The sequence below is a fragment of the Vulpes lagopus genome, chromosome 24 (assembly GCF_018345385.1).
Source record: "Vulpes lagopus strain Blue_001 chromosome 24, ASM1834538v1, whole genome shotgun sequence".
NCBI classification, from domain to species: domain Eukaryota; kingdom Metazoa; phylum Chordata; class Mammalia; order Carnivora; family Canidae; genus Vulpes; species Vulpes lagopus.
The window spans coordinates 47,717,590-47,737,526 of NC_054847.1; the positions used below are offsets into that span (position 1 = coordinate 47,717,590).

General features: G+C 32.7%; 1 pseudogene; it reads right to left on the bottom strand.

Annotated features, from left to right (window-relative positions):
- Positions 1 to 16,299: 16,299 nt before the first annotated feature.
- LOC121482210 lies at positions 16,300 to 16,397 on the bottom strand (annotated as a pseudogene).
- Between the last annotated feature and the right edge of the window lie 3,540 nt (positions 16,398 to 19,937).

Here is a 19,937-nt window from a genome sequence, read left to right on the forward strand (position 1 = left end):
CTCTAGATGACGCATAGTCTTGTACTGAAGCACAAAATTTTTCCAACAATAATGGATTTTGGATAAATTAATATATAGTCAGATGGAGCCACATGAGTTTGGATTGTGTAGGTCCACTTATATGCAGATTTTTTGATAAATAATACAGTACTGTAAATTTATTTTCTCTTCCTTATACTTAATAACATTTTTCTCTAGCTTGCTTTATTGTAAGATTATAGTATGTAATATGTATAACAAACAAAATATGTATTTAATCAACTCTTTATATTATCAATCAGACTTCCAGTTAATAGTAGGCTATTAGTAGTTAAGTTTTGGGGGAGTCAAAAGTTAATAATGTGGATTTTTGGCTGTGCAGGGGCCGGGCATGTCTAACCTGCACTGTCCAAGGGTCAACTGTATATTTTTAAGGAAAATGGTGAAATAGAAACATCTGTGCTAATTCTGTTACTTAATGTCTATATGATCTTAGTTATATAACAATCCCAGGGCTCCATTTTCTCGTTTGTAAAACAAATGAAATAATTCATATCCTGTAGGGTTCAGGGTGGATTAAATGAGACAACACATGGAACTGACCCTCAATAAATATTATAAGAGTATGTCACATAATTCTTACAATAAATATTTGAGATCGATATTGTCACAGTGCAATAATCAAATTCTGTGCTCACAGTTGTATGCCCATATTACACCTAGAACTAACTCTATGGTGATCTCTTAGATTCACATTCTGTATATCATCGAACCAATTTTGTTCTCTCTGAAACTGGATGTGTTCTAAAATCTTTTGCTCTTGCCCACATGGCTGTCATGGGTATAGCTGTCACTGACTGCACATGCCCAAATCTGGTCACTGCTGTTCATATCTTCAGAAAATCAATTGATTATGTGCCTTTTAAAATTATAAATGCTGAAATCATTTGTTGTTAAAATTGTCTTAAAATAGTATATCGTGGGCTACAGTAAAATGAAAGTTACAGGATATTCAGAAAACCATGAAAACAGAAAAAACCCAACATATATTACTGGAGGATTTACTATATTTATTTGTTCTAAAAGCATTTTTCATATACAATATATAAAAATGCAAAGTTTTCTCATCGTTTAACTGGACATGTTCTCTGAGTAATATATAAATGATGGTCTTCGTAAAACTGACAGCTTCCTAGGTGCAATATATTATAGAATACTAATTTATTTAATTTTATAACAGCCCTGATAGAAAGGTAGCTTTTATTGCATTATGCAAATGCAAAAGCTAGTATTTAGAAAGCACTAGAACCTCAAAATCATTACACTCAATCCAGTGCCCTATCCATTGCCCTTTCCATTACCCCAGCAGTGATACTCCGAACACTTTTGTTCTGTAAAGATTTCACTAACAGCTTTAAGTGAACACAGAGTGTCAGAGGCAGTAGTATCTTGATCTATTATTTAATCCTTTAGGGATATAGCTATTTAGTCACATTCAAAAAGAAGGGTTGTTGAAATTTTTTTAAAAAGAGTAAAATATCACTTGTTTTAAACCAGTCATAAAGGGGATTTATTTATTTTTCTTCATTAATAATGACAGAGTGATTTCAAAAAATAGTGAATGTTTAACTTTATGATTCCTGCTTTATGGATGTTGTCCCTTGCACGTGATGCCAGTTGTATCAAAATTATTACGCCAATATGTCATTATAGAATCTGAGGGACATGGGATAACGAAAGTCTTACATAAATTCAGATTAGACAGTTGCTTACACGTTGACCTCTCCCAAGCAGTAGCCTTTCCATTCCACCTAAATGTCTCCAAATCAACTGACATCAATACATATGTGCATAAGTAAAGATAAATGTATATAAATATAAACATACACACACTGCCCAGCTCACTAGTGCACAGGTATTATGCATCTGGCACACTACTTCATCAAATTTCTTTTTTTTTTTTTTTAAAGATTTTATTTTATTTATTTATTCATGAGAGACACACAGAGAGAAGCTGAGATACAGGCAGAGGGAGAAGCAGGCTCCATGCAGGGAGCCCATGTGGGACTCGATCCCGGGATCGGGATTAACTCCCTGAGCGGAAGGCAGACGCTCAGCTGCTGAGCCACCCAGGCGTCCCCATCAAATTTCTTATAAAGAAACTAACAGGAAAAGAAAAGGGTAGTTAATTTCTGGAGGGTAGTAAATTGGAGGAACGCAGCTCTGGACTATGTGACATTTTCTGAGGAACTGTGGCACACAGAGGTCATTACAATGAGTCTATTAGTTTCCCCAAGAGGGGACTGGGTTCCACTCGACTTATGAAATGTCATATTTATTTTCCACTGCACTAATGTACATGTTGTTGTTGCACATTATACTCTCATATATTCTTGGATCTATTTACGAATTGTCTACTATGTTCCACTGGTCTATTTATCTAAATCAATACCAAAACATAATACCTAATGCATGAACTCAGGGAAATGATGGTATTTCAGAAGATTTATGGTGTATTTTAGGGAAATTAAATTCTTTTGATTACTCTTTGTTTTTTTGAATTCTCTGCCCTTTTTTTCTTGTGAATATTATGATAATTTGATCTACATGTAAAACAAAACAGTTAATAGTAATTGGATTCTAACTAAACTAACCATTACCTCATATCTATAAATTTTGAAAGAATTGAAAATTAACAAAGCCTATTCTCATGAGAACAAGATATGATATTTCCAGTTACATAATCTTTTAAGATGTTAAATGTGATTTGTATTTTTCTCCATATGGATCTTCTTTATTATTAAGCTTATCTCCAAATTATTAACTCTAGTTTTCCTGCATGTTTGCCAAAAAAATAAATATACCTTTTTTTGTTCACCTCTTTCAATCTTTAAACAAAATATTTCATTTTTATTGCAATCACTAGGTTCCCTAGACTAATAAATGATGAGAATGGGACACATATCTGTATTTCTGACTTAATGGTTTGAGTTTTGCATGTATTTAGAATACATGCAATTGCAGTGGGATATTTTTATATTGTCTCTGTCTTGGATGAACAGTTTTCTACTACCATATTACTTTTTTAACAGATTTTATTTTTATAGTAGTTTTAGGTTCCCAACGAAATTGAGCAGAAAGAACAGATTTCTCACATATCCCCTGCCCCAACACATATTCAGACTCCCCCACTTTCAAAATCCCACACCAAACATAACCATTTGTTACCATGGATGAAACTACATTGACACATCATTACACTCTGAAATTCATAGTTTACATTAGGGTACACTCTAGGTATTGTTATTACATGGGTTTTGACAAATGTATAATGACATGTATTCACCAGTATGGTATCATACAGAATAGTTTTATTATTCTAAAGATCCTTTGCTATGTCTGTTCATCTCTCTCTTGTTTATAATCTCAGTGGGATGGGGCACCTCAGTAGCTCAATTGGTTGAGCATCCAACTCTTGGTTTCAGCTCAGGTCCTGATCTCAGGGTTTTGAGATTGAGCCCTGTATTGTGTTCCATCCTCCGCATGGAGTCCTCCCTTTTTGTTCTCCTCGTTTCCCTCTGTTTGATCTCAATCTCCCTTTCTCTCTCTCATTCTCTTTCTCACTTGCTTGCTCTAAAATAAATAAAATATTTTAAAAATAAAAAAAAAATAATTTCAGTGGGAATATTTCTAGTTTCTCACCATTAAGTATGATGCTAGCTATAGGTTTTGTAGATATTCTTTACCAAGTTGAGTAAGTCTCCTATTCCTAGTTGGATGAGAGATCACTTATTTTTGTTGTTAGGAATGCTACCTCAACTTTATCAAATAAATGTTGGCAGCTTCCTTTTGAATTTATGTATTTATTAAATAATGATAAAACTTTACTGCATTGTTGGAATTAATTATTATTTACAATTTTACCTTATAGGTTAATAGTTTTCTTTCCACATTTTTATAGTTTTGCCCACTTTTACTCATTGCTTTTATTTATGTATTAGTTAAGAATTATACTCTAGGGGGCGCCTGGTGGCTCAGTCACTTAAGTGTCTGCCTGCAGCTCAGGTCATGATATCAGAGTCCTGGGATTGAGCCCCACATTTGACTCCCTGCCCTGCGGGGAGCCTGCTTCTCCTTCTCTCTCTGCTTCTGCTCCCGCCCCGCCCCACCCCGCTTGTGCTTTCTCTCTCTCTCTGTCAAAAAACTAAAGTCTTGTAAAAAAAAGAATTCTATTCTAGCTTACCAATATATTTAATGGCCATACTTCTTTCCTAGAATTAAACATGTTCTTTTAATATGCCTTTAAAAAGAAAGAAAACACAAGATTGGCTGTTAATAATGCTAGGAAATTATCTTTCTACCCTTTGTCTTTCTTCCTCTTCTCTACAAGTTGAGCTTCTTGACTATTTTTAGTTTGTCTTCCTCCTCCATAACCTTCACTCCCTAAATCAGTTTTATTAGAAAGATATATATTTTGTTTCCACATCTATCCATCAATTATTGGTTTTCCTAAGGCAGTTAGTACTTTTGTTTCTAGACTACTGTCAAATTTTTGCCTTTTATTTTTCTAAAGAATCCTAACTTAGCCCATATATTACATATTCAGCATGTCTCTGAATATTCTTTGATATATAAGTTAATCTGTCAATTAGTTAAAGAAGCATGACTCATCATTGACTTCTGCCCATCTATAGTTTGAGGTCTCTGTTCAAATATTTATGACTTGGTATAATCCTCTCTTTTTATTTCCTTAGATGGGGTGCATACATGGCTAGGTTCTTGCTTACCTTCTAGTATTTTCCCCTACTTTTGATACATGAATGATATGATCACTGCCTGGGTACAGTCCTCTCTTCAGCCTTCATATATATCATTCCATTCTTTCCTGGTTTTCGGGTTTGCTTATAAGAACCTCAAGATCATGGGGATCCCTGGGTGGCGCAGTGGTTTGGCGCTTGCCTTTGGCCCAGGGCGTGATCCTGGAGACCCGGGATCGAATCCCACATCAGGCTCCCGGTGCGTGGAGCCTGCTTCTCCCTCTGCCTGTGTCTCTGCCTCTCTCTCTCTCTCTCTGTGACTATCATAAATAAATTAAAAAAAAAAAAAAAAAAAGAACCTCAAGATCAAATTATTTCATTATTTATTTGTGAGTAAATTGTATTGTCAAAAGCATTACAAAATTTTATTTTAATACATTTATTTTACCAATATATGTTAAGGTGCATGTTTCTTATCATTCCAACGTGGAATATGGTAAAAATTTTCGATCTGTAGCCTCTGTCTCCCTATCTTAGATAAACATTTTACTTTGTATTTGTCTTTTGTTCGTCTTTTTCTTTTCCTCCTTCTGGAACTCACTGGAATACATGTATTATATCTATGAACTGAAATTTTTTCCATCCTGATTTATACCCTTCTTTGTTTTTGCTTTACTTTATATTTCATTGACCTTTTGCATGATATTCCAAGCTATAAATTTAATTCTAGCAAGTGAACATATTTTACTTCAAACTGATAACTAATGTTTTGTTGCTGCTGATATTCATTTACCTGGAAAAAATCATGTTTTGGTGTAGCAAATTATCTACTAGGGTAGAGGAAGGAAGGGAGACCAGTTAGAAAAATATTGCAATTATCTATGAGAGAAATAATAATTGCATAACATGGACCTAGGCAGTAGTAATGAAAAGAGTGAAAAGCAGACCAATTCTACATATGCTTTTAAGGGAGAATAGAGAGATGTTTCTGACAATGGAATTGGGGTGTGCTTGAGAATTTGATAATGAGATCACGGATACAATCAGTTCTGGCAAGATAATAGAGTAAAAAGCTTAATTAAAGTGAATCAAGTGGCGGCTCCTGGGTGGCTCAGTCGGTCAAGCATCTGACTTCATCTCAGGTCATGATCTCAGGGTCCTGAGATCCAGTCCCACATCGAACCTCCCTGGACATCAGGCCATTGTCTGCTTATCTCTTTCCCTCATGCTTTGCTCCTCTCCCTGCATATGCTCTCCCTGTCTCTCTCTCAATTAAGTAAATAAAATTTTTAAGAAAAAATAAAGTGAGTCAAGACAGGGGTTTTCAATTTTTAGTTTTTTTTTTAATTTTACGAGAAAATTCATTTTTAATGATTGCAAACATGATTGTCCATGATTATGTGCATTTGAATTTTTGGATACTTTAAATGTGTGCTTTTTGTGTGACTTATAAGCAGTAGACGAGGGAGTAGTTTAATAAAGAAATGGGGTTAAGATTGGGGGACTTATCAGTATATTTGTAGGCTAATGTGTTGTGATGTGTGTGGTTACATGAGAGTTTTCCCAGCAACATCCTTGATTAGTTGAAAAGAGGAAGAAACAGATTAAAGATTAATTTAATGTATGTTGCATTATTGGTTGTATCAGGCTTAAGCCTTATGCATTGTGAATACCACAACCTGAAAACTCTGCAGATAGATAAAGCTATTTCAATTTCTTCACACTTTAATTTTGATTTTGTGTCTTCATAATTTATTTTCAATACTTCTTTTTTTAATAAAATTTTTAAAACCTACCTTTCTATTTTCAAAGTTTTCAGTTCCCTCCAGAAATAAGATTGAGTGATGAAAAGACCCTGGGATGATCTAAGCAAGGAGCATTAATGAGTTCATGTCATAGGATATTGGCTAAAGGATTACTTTAAAGAGAATTTTCTTAGTATGTATCACAATACATAGACATGTGTTTTTATTCACCGTATTCTAGTCATACTGTCTTCAGAAAGTAGTGTAACAACACAGGACATCTTACCTTCCACTGAGAATTCAATAATACAGTCACCACTACATTATAAAATTTCTATCCAAAATAGCTGAATTCACAAGTGAAAGATCTTCCTTTCAAATTAAAACAAATATACAAGTTGCATAAAATAAGACAAACTTTTAAAACTCATAAAACAAAAATTCATCGTTAGAATTATATCAGAAACAATCAGTAAGGATTTTCATTCATTAAATTCCTGATTTTAAATGCTTTCTGCTCAACATACACAGACCAGGAATGCACAAACAGATGTACCCACACATTTTACAAAGTGTCTGCCCACATCAAATTCACTTTTGCCCTTCTGGTGATGGCTTATTTTTGACAATTCAGTAATTTGGTAATTTACCAACTGAATTTAGTAATTCAGTGATTTGGTAATTTCTTCTACGGCTGAAGAAGAAAGAGCAGGCAGTGATGAATTTTCCCAAAATCTTTCAATTAAACAAACTTCCTTTAGAGGGAGCACCCCTATTAATTATCACAGGATAAAGATAAAAAATAATGACTTTGCAAAGTAACTGGAATTTCAGGGGCTCTTGCCAGATGGCTTTTGTGGCAATCTGCTTCCCAGCATTTCCTTTTGAGGCCCCTGAACACTATAATCCACCAGAAAACCTAAGCCCATTCATAAAATATTTATCATAATTTTATCCACCCTGATTTTGAATAAAGAAATGGAGGAACATAGTTAAATCTTGAATTTTAAAAATATATAATACTTTAAATCCCCACCTACTTCAAAATAATTTCATTTTGCAATAACCTGTGAATCTTGGAAAGGATTTACTTAGCTGATAAGAAAGGGATATCTTCACAATATTCTAAAATATATTAACCTTGATATGTAGTAAAGCCTACAACCATTACTTTTTCATGTTATAGCTCCTTCTTGAAATGTACACACAGAGGTATTTTCCCAAAAATTAGGAGGGATACGAAGTCAATAGTGATTTCTATCTGTAACCACTGCCACCATCCCTTGCCTTCTCAATCCTACACTCGAGAAAGACATGTTTTTGATATACAAATGTACATATCACTTTGAAATTTAAATACTACAACTTAATACTACAACTTAAGGGTATTCCAAATATTTATATGTAATGGTACATATATCACCTCTAATTATTTGACTTATTTTCCACAGCAATTACACAAGCCATCAATTCAGACCAGCATATCTCATTACAATAGAACTTCTCCGTTGTCAAAAAAATAAACATAAAAATAAAAATCTACATGTAGTTAGTAGAGATTTTATTTATTGCATTCGGCAGAACATTCCAACCATAAGATCTATAAGTCTTAGAGATCTGTGTCTAGCCTTGCCAGCAGAAACAAGGGGCCACAGGCAAGTCCTAACTGTGTCATATGGGAAGGGTGGTTCTTGGCAGTATTTCTAGAAACTTATAAGGATAGGTGAATTTGTCACTCGTTCTGTTTTTCAGGAGTACAGGGCACAGATAAAGTTCAACATAGCAATTGTTAAGCAAATTATATTATAGGTATTTGCCTTTATTTCTTTTAGGATTATTTGCTAATCTTTTTTTTATAGAAGAATAAGAAAATAACTTTTTTTCCCACAAAATAAACGTGGCTCACTTGTGTTCTCTTTCTCATTTCCCATATGAGGAATATCTTTTTTGCCAAACTCTACTTTATCCATGACTAGTTTTCCAGTGAGTTCCAGATAAAGTCAATTTTCCAGTCTTCCTCTTCTATCCCGAACATTTATGTTTACCACTCTTTCTAATAAAAGTTGTAATTATTTTTCTATCTAGCCCATGAGAAGTCTAGTAATGTTCTACTTTGTGCTGGAACTTATATTTTTATGTAGGTGATCTAAAAGACCAACTAAATGGGAAGTCATTCTGAAGCAGAAAATATTTATTATTTACTTACTTACTTACTTATTTATTATTTTATTTTATTTTATTTTATTTTATTTTATTTTATTTTATTTTAGAGAAAGAGGGAGAGAGAGCACATGTGTGTGGGTGGGGGGGTGGGTAGAGGGAGAGAATCTCAAAAAGACTCCCTGCTGAGTGTGAAGCCTGACTTGGGGCTCTTTCTTATGACCCTGTGATCATGACCTGAGCCAAAGTCAAGACACTTAACTGAGCCCCTCAGTTGCCCCTGAAACTGAGAATATTTAAATGATATTTTTTGTATCCTAGTATTTTTGGTAAATGTTCCTGCATATTTTAGTTGTGTAATGAACATTATTATTGATGGACATAACAGTATTGATAGCAATACTGTGAAAATAATGTGATAAACAGAGAACATAATGTAGTTTAACTGAATCTGATTGTGGTTGCCAAAAAAATAGAAGTGAAAAAAAAAAGTAGGGTTATACTTAATGTAATTTTGTGGCTATTGGATTTATTTTTTGCCAAAAAAATGTCCTCCTTTTCTGCTAAATTCTTTAAATGTTAGTTACAGTTGGAGATAATCTGTAAACTGCAAATACTTCTGGGAACTACAACAACTTGAGTTAATTATAAGCAAATATGAAATTATACACATACATACACACACAGGCATAAATGACTTGTAATAAACATTTTGTGGTAACACAATAAAATAGTGGACAATAATTTGAATTTTGGAATCAGAATTAGTTCCATCATCTACCATTTCCATAAATGTAGATAATTCACATACTATGTGATACACATTTCCTTATTTTTAAAATGAACATATTATTTTCTCAAAGATTATTTGAATTATAAAATAGTGTCAATATGTGATAACATATATCTACCTCTTTCTATATTTCCACCATATACAGCTTGATGGTGACATTTGATCACTAGCAGATCATTGAAATAGATAGGAATCGTTAAATAGATAGTTCTTGGTTTCCTATTGTTAAGTTTGGATTTATATATTTCTAATCAAGAGAAATAGAAAATATAGTATTTTTTCCTGAATAGTCATCTTACACTTCCCCTTTAATGGCTTGCAATTTCCTAAGAGAGACTGTGAAAACTTGGCCTCAATAATCTTAGATTTCAAGATAAAGGAATCAATAACAGAAATATCTTGCATAAACTAATTATCCCCCGAAAATAAAAAATTTCGTTTTATTTTTTTCTGTAGATAAGGTTCACTAAGAAATAACAGACTGAGGAATAGAAGGATGATAATTTGCATTGTTTGAACTGGTGTTAACAATATCATCTCAAAATTGAAGCAAAAACAAAAAAAAAAGTATCATAAAAGTTTGTTATATCTAGAATACCATAATAACACAGATAAAGGTAGTTCTATTCAATTTTTAAGAATTTGAGCTTTTTAACTGGTATAAGTTATATAGTATACTGGTGTTATTTCCCAAGAAATAGTCAAAGTCCATGAATGGAATTAACCTGTATTTCATGGGGAAAAAATTTAAATCTTAGGCCATTGGCCTTTAAATCATTCTCCCTTTATTTGAGCCAAGTTTTACCTTATCAAAATGGAAAAAAAGATTGTTTTTACCAATACATTAAATCACCACAGTGACAAATATGATACTTATTTAGTATTAAAAATGTGATTTTTATAAGGGTGAAAACATCTGGTATGAATAATATTGGTAAAAACACATTATTTAAGAATTTTATGTAAATGATTAAATCATGGATTGGAGAAAATAGCAGTTATCTAATTAAGTTACTGATAAAAACTGTACATAATTTAGATAAAATTATTGGTTAAAATAGTAACATTTATCACATGAGAAAATTATATAAGATTATATTACAGTCATTTTGTCATTGTCTGTCACCCCATATGAATTAAATCACAACTTATATTAACATAAACATTGAAGGAATTCAGAAAATGTACACCGAAATGTGCTGCTTTGACATACTGATTATTTTGAGTTAAAGTCACTTGAGAAATGGCAGATACAAGAAGGCTACTCTGACCCTCTCTTCTATTCCTGAATGCAGGAGATGAAATTTCTGTATGAAAGATACCCTCCCTAGAAAATAAGGAAAGTGACATTCTAATCATCAGTTGAGACTTATAGAATTATATACAAACAGGCCTACTTAGAGTAATTCTTTTTCTTTAGCTTCCCCACAGAATTTAGACACTTTTCCATAATTGCTTCTCTTTGTTTAACCTGCTATAAGAGCATGAAGGTTCCATTTCCTTGGGTCTTTAGTCCTTATGAGAGCTTCCATATCACATAAGACTTACTGTATATTTGCATGCTTTTCTCCTTTGACACGTCTTATGTCAATTTTAATTCTAGGCCAAGCCAAAAAACTCTAAAAGGATAGAGGTAAAAATCTGCTTCTACTACCCCATCAAATTGACTCTTTCTAAGTAACACACATAAGTTGCCTGTTTCTAACATATATAAATACATGGGGAAAAAAAGTTAAAGGACGTATTGCAAGAATTTAACATTCAGAGAACTAAAACATGGAAAATATTTTGAAAGCAGTCAAATTAAATGTAGACACCCTCATAATGATGCAGTATAATTATTCTGTTGTGTAACTTACAAAACTATGTTATTTTTAAAAATGCAATTACATTAAAATATTAAACACAAGCCGAGCCTAGGTCTTGAATGAGTCCCTTAAAATCTGGCATCATTGTAGCCTACAAAAATTCTTTGAAAAAATTCTAATGAAATGAAGTCAAGGTCAGATTTTAATTGCTGCATATAATGTCCACAGAATGTTATTTTCTACCCAGGGAGGATTTGGGGCTTTTTTCTGTTGTTACTTATTTATTTATTTTTGAAATGATCATAACTGTATCCAGGTGATAACATAAGAATTAATAAATGCATTCCTTTCACTTCTATTAGGGCAACCATTCAAAGGATGTGCTAATGATGAAAAATTAACTGAGCTCTTAAATTAATTATCCTCAAATATAATTCTCATTTTCAAGTTATACTGCCTGTCACTTGGCAGTCATTAAGGCATAGTAATTGATATAATATTTTGAAAAAATGAAATGAGATATTCTTATTTTCTTTCATTCATAATGTTGTTTGGCTCCTCAACCACTAAATCAATGTGTTTTGGTGTATCAGAGAAAGAGCAATAATGGCTCTAACAATAAATTTATTGCTCAGTTTTTAGCTGTCGATTTTGATGGTTTCATATTTCATACTGTGATTACAATCTTATTAGTGAGGTTTTGTCTGAGAGAAACAGGCTTTGTCTAATTCTAAGTGCTTATCTTTACATATCAAGAAGTAATCCCAGTGAACTCGGAAAAGAAATTTTTGCTGAGGCAGATCCTGCATATTAGACCCTTCTTTTTAGTTTTTTTTACTAACAAGAGTTCAGTTTGGTTTAGTTTAAATGAACAAACATTTTTGTTTTGTTTAATCCTGTCCCAGGCAGCAAATCACCATTGGTCTTAGCCAATGACAAAATGACAAAATGAAACTACTCATTTTCCCAGTTCCTTGAGGGAGGTGAGGGGGATTGATCCAAAACAATCCAGTGATGTATAAGGAATAGTTTGCTGGTGACTTCTGGGAAAGTTTTTCATTGTGTCCAGGTAAGAAGAGAGTTCTATCTCATAATACCTCAATTTCCTCCTTTGTAATGTGGCTGTATATGAAAATTTTTATAATGAGGCAATATGATTAAGACATACAGTTAATATTTATAATGAAGTAGAGCAGAAAGTTGGAGAAAAATATCAGTGAGAGCCATGCTACAGAGCTATTAAGTGAAAAACGAAACCTTTATTTGTTTAGGTCATCTTCACATGAATTTCTATTAGGAGCAACTTAAGACATTCCTAATAGAGTCCTCAAGAGAAAGAACCAGAGATAGGGAATTCAATATTATGAAGAAAAGCAAGTAAAAGCCAGCTTCCTTATCCTAAAATCTGGTTTATCCAAGGGAGGCAGTGGGGGTGGGAGGGGGTATATCTAAACATGCCATGTTTAGGGAAACAGAAAAGTCTTAAGGCATATATTTATCAGGAGAAAATATTGATAGGATTAGAGTCTCAATTTATTTCCATGCTACTTGTTAATTATTCTCTTCCAGACCAAGGGGGTAAGGAAATTGGCAGACTTGTTAATTATTTTCTTCCAGACCAAGGGGGTATGAAAATTGGCAAAGACTATATTAATAATGGTTTTTCCCCCTTCTAAGGCAATTGTTTGAATTGTCCAGGGCAGAGGCTATTAACCTAATGGCTAAAGGAGTGACAGAGAACAGAAGCCAGTCACTAAAAGACAAAATGAAGAAGAAAAGAAATGATCAATCTTGTAGACTGTTTTTAGACATTTGGCTTTACCGCAAATATTTGGGAGTCTCAATAAATGAGAAAACAATGTTAATCAAAAATTTTCAGTCTGAACAGTATGTGTGTTTACTCCCCTAGAGTGACCCTAGGCTCCCCAATCTGCTCTATTAGGCAATGGAAGCCAAACATGATTCTCATGTAGTTGACCATCCAATTCTCCCTTCATATATGACCATGAAGGCCAATGAACAAACAACTTCCTTTCTCTGGAAAGTGGTTCCCTTGTTTAGAAAACCAATGGCAGACTCTAAGGGATGAGGGTCTCCTTAGTTTGTCATACTCTTTTTACAGTGTTTTTAGAATAGGGATTGGTGCATTTTTTCTGTAAAGTTATATATTGGAAATATTTTAGAGTTTATGGGTCTCTATCACAGATTTTTCTTTCTTTTTTTTTCCTCCATAATCTTTAAATATGTAAATGTCTTTGCTCAGAGAGAGACACACACACAAAAAAATCCTGGAGCTTGATTTGGCCATCAGCCTCACCTGTAATACTTGATTTAGAAGATTACAAGTAGCCACAACATTAAAGAGTTGGATCTTTCCTTGCTTCTCAGAGAAAAAGTCAGGGCATCTAATTTTCAGGTGAAATTCTAGTACCCTCAGAACATGCAAGTGGATCTGCTTTCTACTAATGGCAGTCAAAAAAAAAAAAAGATTCATTCATGCACCAGTTCAGATTTAGGCATCTTTTCCTTATAGCCAGAGTGGGCTTTTAATCGATAGCACCCATCCACGTGTTGTGGAGCTGGGTTGCTATTTTTCTCATCTGTTGTTACTTATAAGGATGCTGTTGCTGTAATTGCTCTTCATCTCTTGTGTCAGCCATCAGCAAAACTCAACATACCTCACCTTATGTGCAGTACACTACACTCTTCTCACTTCCCATGGAATATTTGCTAATAGATTCTCTGTAGAAATCTGACAAGAATGGGTGTTTAGCTGGTATTGATGCTGTACTTAGTTTCACAACAAATTCTCTAACAGAGTTCCTCTCTCCACCTCTTTTCCCTATCTCCTCACTTCTGCTTCCTTGGAATTTAATCCTTCTTAGAAAATTATTATTACACAAACATTTACCTTATATCTTGTTTTCTAGAGTATTCAGGCAAAAAATATAGCCAAATGCAGTCCTAATTGATAAAAAGTCATATGTTATACAAAGGAGAGGAACAAGGATAGACTTAGTGAATAAATCCCACCCACGAAACATTGGAAGTCTGAAGTGGGAGGGGAGGGCAAAAGATCAGATGGCAATAATCTCAAGTCTTTCCATTTCCCTCCTAGATGTTCTTAAAGGGAATGTCAAAGAAAAGCATGAAATGTTCCAGAACAAAGCCAAAAAATAAAGCCTTAAGAGTGGCACTTATGATTTTGAATTCTGGGATAGAATTGCCTAGCAGATTTCCCTGTATCATGATGGAGAAATCCAAACATGCCATGTTTAGGGAAATAGAAAAGTCTTAAGGTTGATCAATTTCCCCCAGCTTTCCCATAGCTGCTTTCCTTATAAAAGATAACTAGTTATTTCTGAATGTTTATTGTATGAGACCAAAGCATCAGTGGTCAATTTACAGAGCAGACAGGATGAGGGCTCTTGTAGAAGTAGCCAGGCAGCATGAACCAAGAGGCAATAACAAAAGGAAGTATGTGTTTCCAAGAAGTGACTATGGCTCCTCCAACTCACCAAGATTTTTCTTTTTAATTCATACTTCAGTTATGACTAGTGATATATATTTATGCAGCCGCTGAAAATGCTTTTAGAGAATCTAAGACTTAAAATGTCCCCCAGTATTGGACAAAGATCAATATTTCATATTCAATAATAAATATTATTGATACAAATTTGTAACAGCAACTTAAAGGCTTTCCTGTTTCTTTCAACTAAGAACTCATTTCAAAAATATTCCAGAATAGAATATTCACTTCTATTTCTTTTACGGTGTTTTGATTTATAAAGAATTTCCTTCATTCTTTTATGACAGACTCTCAACACCATTATGTTAGATTTAGAGAAAATGTATTGAGCTATCAGAGGAACATGTGACAGAACAAAAACCTTCCAAAGTCTGTGAGAGTCAAGTATACGTTTCTGAGTTACTCTTAACACAAGACAGTTTTAAAACACATAGAAGTTAAGAATGAATAAAGTATGGTCTAGGAGGTATAATAATTTTTGTAAAGTGCAGCCAAGAATGTCTCTTTCTATAATAGCTATTGAATTTACAAACACAATTAAGGGGAACTACTAGGCTCATGCATCAATTGGACTTGTCTTTACTGAAAACTCCTATTAGTGTCAAAAGCAAGATTAAGAGCAAGTTTTACAAACACTGTTAGATTTTCTAATGTAAGGGGGTAGTATGGAATTTCTGTTGAATGTATCTATGGTAGTTTTAACAATTACTATAGATACGGCATATATATAATGTTCATTTATTCATATACTCAATTATTCATAAAAATATCCCACACCAAAGGGGAAAATAAATATAATATACAAGTTATGAAAAAGTCCAAATATAATTTACATTTATTTTTTTTCTCCTTATTCCCATTGTTTTCATACTGAAAAACTCACCTTAAAAAGTTTTGTTTGTTTATTGTTAAATCACTGGTAACCTGAAGAGAAATCTTACATTTCAATATTTGAATATAAATATACGGAATGGGGTTGGGGAATTGGGGAAGGAAGAGGACCAGAAAATGAATAATAAGAATGTCATAAAGTCTTTAAAGCTAACTAGGAAAAATGAATAATCTAAAGTACAGCAAAGAAAGAAATGTAATGTAATACAAAACAGAAGGAATGGCTTTAATTTTTTATAATTATATACAATAATCTAAATGAAAGCTTAAAGATATATAACTTCCTTGCATTATCTGACTTAAATTTACTTAGATCAACTTAAATCAATAGTTTTTGTTTTGTGAAAACAGTTCTTGTTTTCTTGTACAAAAAAAAAAAAAAAAGACAAAAACACAATAGCTCCTTGAAGAGGCTTCAAAAATAGTCTTGTTATTGATTAGTTAGCATTACTAAAATTTTGAGAATTTAGGGGGAAAAATACCATCTTGCTCAGAGTGTTTTTCTAATTTTGCAAAATTTCTTTTGGGAAGTTTATTACTTAGAGTAAAAAAGTAAGAATTTTCACCGTGAGTTCTTCATGTTTATAATGTTGACCTTTGATAACTTTCTGATGTATTTCCTTTCTACCACTCATGATTGGAATAGAAACAATACTCAATTTGTGTGTCATCTTTGCACAGGAGCCATGCTAATCTCTGTATCATTCCAATTTTAATACATGTGCTGGTGAGTACTCAACATTCTCTCATTTTTAATCTATAAAAATGGCAATTGTAGATGGGTTCAACTTAATAATAATAATAGTGTTCAGTCATGATGGAAACTTCTAAATTTAAATAATTTTATAATTTGGGAATGAAAAATCTGAAAATATTTTCTTTTGAAATGATGTAGTAATAATTGATACACTTTAAAATATGTGCATAAAGCACTTCTTTTTTATTTTTTTTAGTACATATTAAATTGTTTGGCCCATGGACTTTCATATAGTTTATTAGTCAATGTTCTAAGACAGTAACTTTTAATACTTTTTGTGGCACCAGAGTCCTTTTTTATGCACAACCTTATGAAGAAAGTCAGAGTACACAAAAATTAAAATAGTTATTCTTGGAGAAGAAGGTTAAGTGGGAAACTCATTACCTCACCTTTCCCATTGCTGCTCAACACAGGATCATTTGGGTAACCATTTTTACCTGAGAGCATAAATTCAAAGCTCACTTTAATAAAGTATTATGGATCAATTTTAGCATCTGTGGGACTCTAGTAAGATGACAGGTGAAAAGCAAAAATGAGAATTCTCTTTCAACATATTCACATGAGTAGTATTCTTGAACACCAAGTCTGTATTTGCTGAGGATACCAAGTTTATCTATGAAATTTCATAGGGTAGAAGCCCCAAATTCTAAAACGTGATTGGAATCCTTTTCTCTCTGAATACATTGGCACCCATGATCTGTCCAAAGTATGCTTTAGTTTAGAGCCCAAAAAATGCATCTTTCCTTAAAGAACACTCATGGTCCTAATTTTTAGTGTGTTTCTGTCTTAGCTGTGGCTGCCATAACAAAAAGACCATAGACTGGGTGGCTTAGGTAAAACATTTATTTCTCACAGTTTTGAAGGTTGGAAAGTCTAAAATAAAAGTACCATCAGATCTGATGTTCAGTAAGAGCTTGCTTTCTGGTGCATAGATGGCTGGTTTTTCCCAGTGTCCTTACATGGTAGAGGGGATGGCGGAGCTCTCTATCATCCCTTGTATAATGACACTAATCTCATTCATGAGAGTTCCACACTCATGACAAAGCACCTCCCAAACGCTCTATCTCCTAATACCTTCACAGATTTGGTGTCCGATGACAGCTCGCTTTCTTGTTTGTATATGACCCCTTCTTGCTGTATCTTTATATTGTCGACAGCAGAGAAAAGAAGCAAGCTCTCTTGTGTTTCTTCTTATAAGGGCACTAATCCATTTCATGAGGCCTCCATGTACATGACCTCAGTGCTTCCCCAAGGCCCTATCTCCAAACACCATCACACTGGAGGTTCGGATTTCAACATGTGAATTTTGGGAAGACACAAACATTTAGTACATAACAGCCTATAAATCTTTGTAATTATGTTTAAATCATTATGTAAAGTCAATCTATGTTTTCATTTCCCCCACCAACAAAAAAATTATTAAAAAGTCAACAGCAATCATTATATCTAGAAACATAAAGTCCTTAACATCACAAAATACCTATGTTATAAACATTATTTTTAAATTGCATATACTAGGTGTCAATATGAGTACTGGACCATTAGTCTAATAGAAACAAAAGGGAGAGAGCACATCTATTGAGCTTTTATTCCAAAGAAATATACTAGATTCAGTACAATTAACATAATTCTCCAACTATAAAATTTATATTATCTAATCTATATAGAAAAATTTATTACCAAAATTGTGAAATACTTTGACAAAGTTGTAACAGTAAACAGAAGAATAGAGATATAACCAGTTTTTACTATAAAATCCATGTTTCTGAGTAACTCAAGGACATAGAAGGTTTAGTATTGACTAATAACTTTTCTATCCATTAACTTTGAGATGTTGCACAGGGCACAGCCAAATTTGTACTCTCAGTGGTGTTCAAAGATTTATTCCTTCCATTAGGTATATACTCAGCAGTGAACTTAGGGTAATGTACTTTCAATAGAGAGGTGACAAATAAAAAGCATCTTGTATTAGTTGAAAACAATATCCCTCAATCATTAAAAAAAGTAAATTTTTTCTTATATATCTTATTTTTCCCTTTAGCCATATAATAATCTACTTATTTAAATAATGATGACCCAGGTTGATTATTTCCTGGCAGGAAAAAAAAAAAAAACACATTATTACCTGCTGGAGAAACCCTATCCACAGGTCATTAAAACCATTACAAACTATAAATATACAAGGAGAAATAAAATGAGGGGAATGTAACTATTATGCTTTTATAGATTACAATATGTTTAGGGTGAGCTGAAAAAACATGGTAAGATTTTTTTCAAAGTTGAATGAAATACAATATTGAATAATAATCATTTTATTAACATCTTTTTAGTAATACTATTTTATTTTTTTTCCTAGTAATACTATTTTAAATCAATATCTTTTTGATAACGTATCAGTGCTGAGAAAATGTTAAAATATTCCTATTTTGTTTCAGATGATATTTCAGTTGACTAGAAATTATTTTTTATACTTTTTATTTTTGGAAAATGTTAGTTCATTTTTAAATTGATTATTACAATAAAATCAATGACACTTTTGTGAAAAGATTAGCATTCGATTTTGGAGCATGCCATTTTTCATGAGAACAATATCATTTTTGGAAATACATGTATCTGTGTACAGGTGTGGGTGCATGTTTTATGTGATATATGCAAACCTAATCTATGCTCAGAATTTACGTTAGTAAAATGATTATTCCTGATGTGATACTTTCATCTCCCAACCATCTACCTTCATCTAGACACATGGTTACCAAAATGTAAAAATTGTAAGCAGTTAAATAAGTCAATCATTAGATACTAAGGACATCAAGAAATTATGCTACCTCATAAAAAAAATCTCAAGATAATGATAATATCAGAAACTTAAAATAAAAATGAAATCAACTAATAAAATTTTCAACTTGTTTCTATAACTTTTAATATATTTTAAATGAATTTCTAATTTACTTTGGAGTATTTTTTAACTCTTCCTCAAACATTCAGAATTTTTTTTAACCAGATATATTTGAATATTTTTATTGAACATTTCCCCCTGGATTATTTTTTGGGGTGCCACTTTTATAACCTGAATTACGTGAAATTTAAAATGATTTTTCTCTATGTGATTGAGTTTATTTCCAAGTTAAGATATCCACTCGTATTATTTTAAGCACATATTAATATGACTGGTACATGGTAGTACATAGTAAAAGTTTAGGGAAGGTGAAAAACATGATAATACATTCTGAATATTATAAATTAAAATATTTACAGACATAGTACTGATAATGTTCTGAATATAAGTACACGATTGTCCCCATTTTTAAAAAACAGATTATTCCATTTATTGAAGCGACTGTCTTTTTTCCAAAGAATTGGATATTCTTCCCTGCTCTGTTGAAGATTAGTTGACTGTAGAGTTGAGGGTCTGTTTCTAGATTCTCTATTCTGCTCCATTGATCTAAGTGTCTATTTTTGTGCCAATACCATACTGTCTTGATGGTTACAGCTTTGTCATAAAGCTTGAAGCCTGGCAT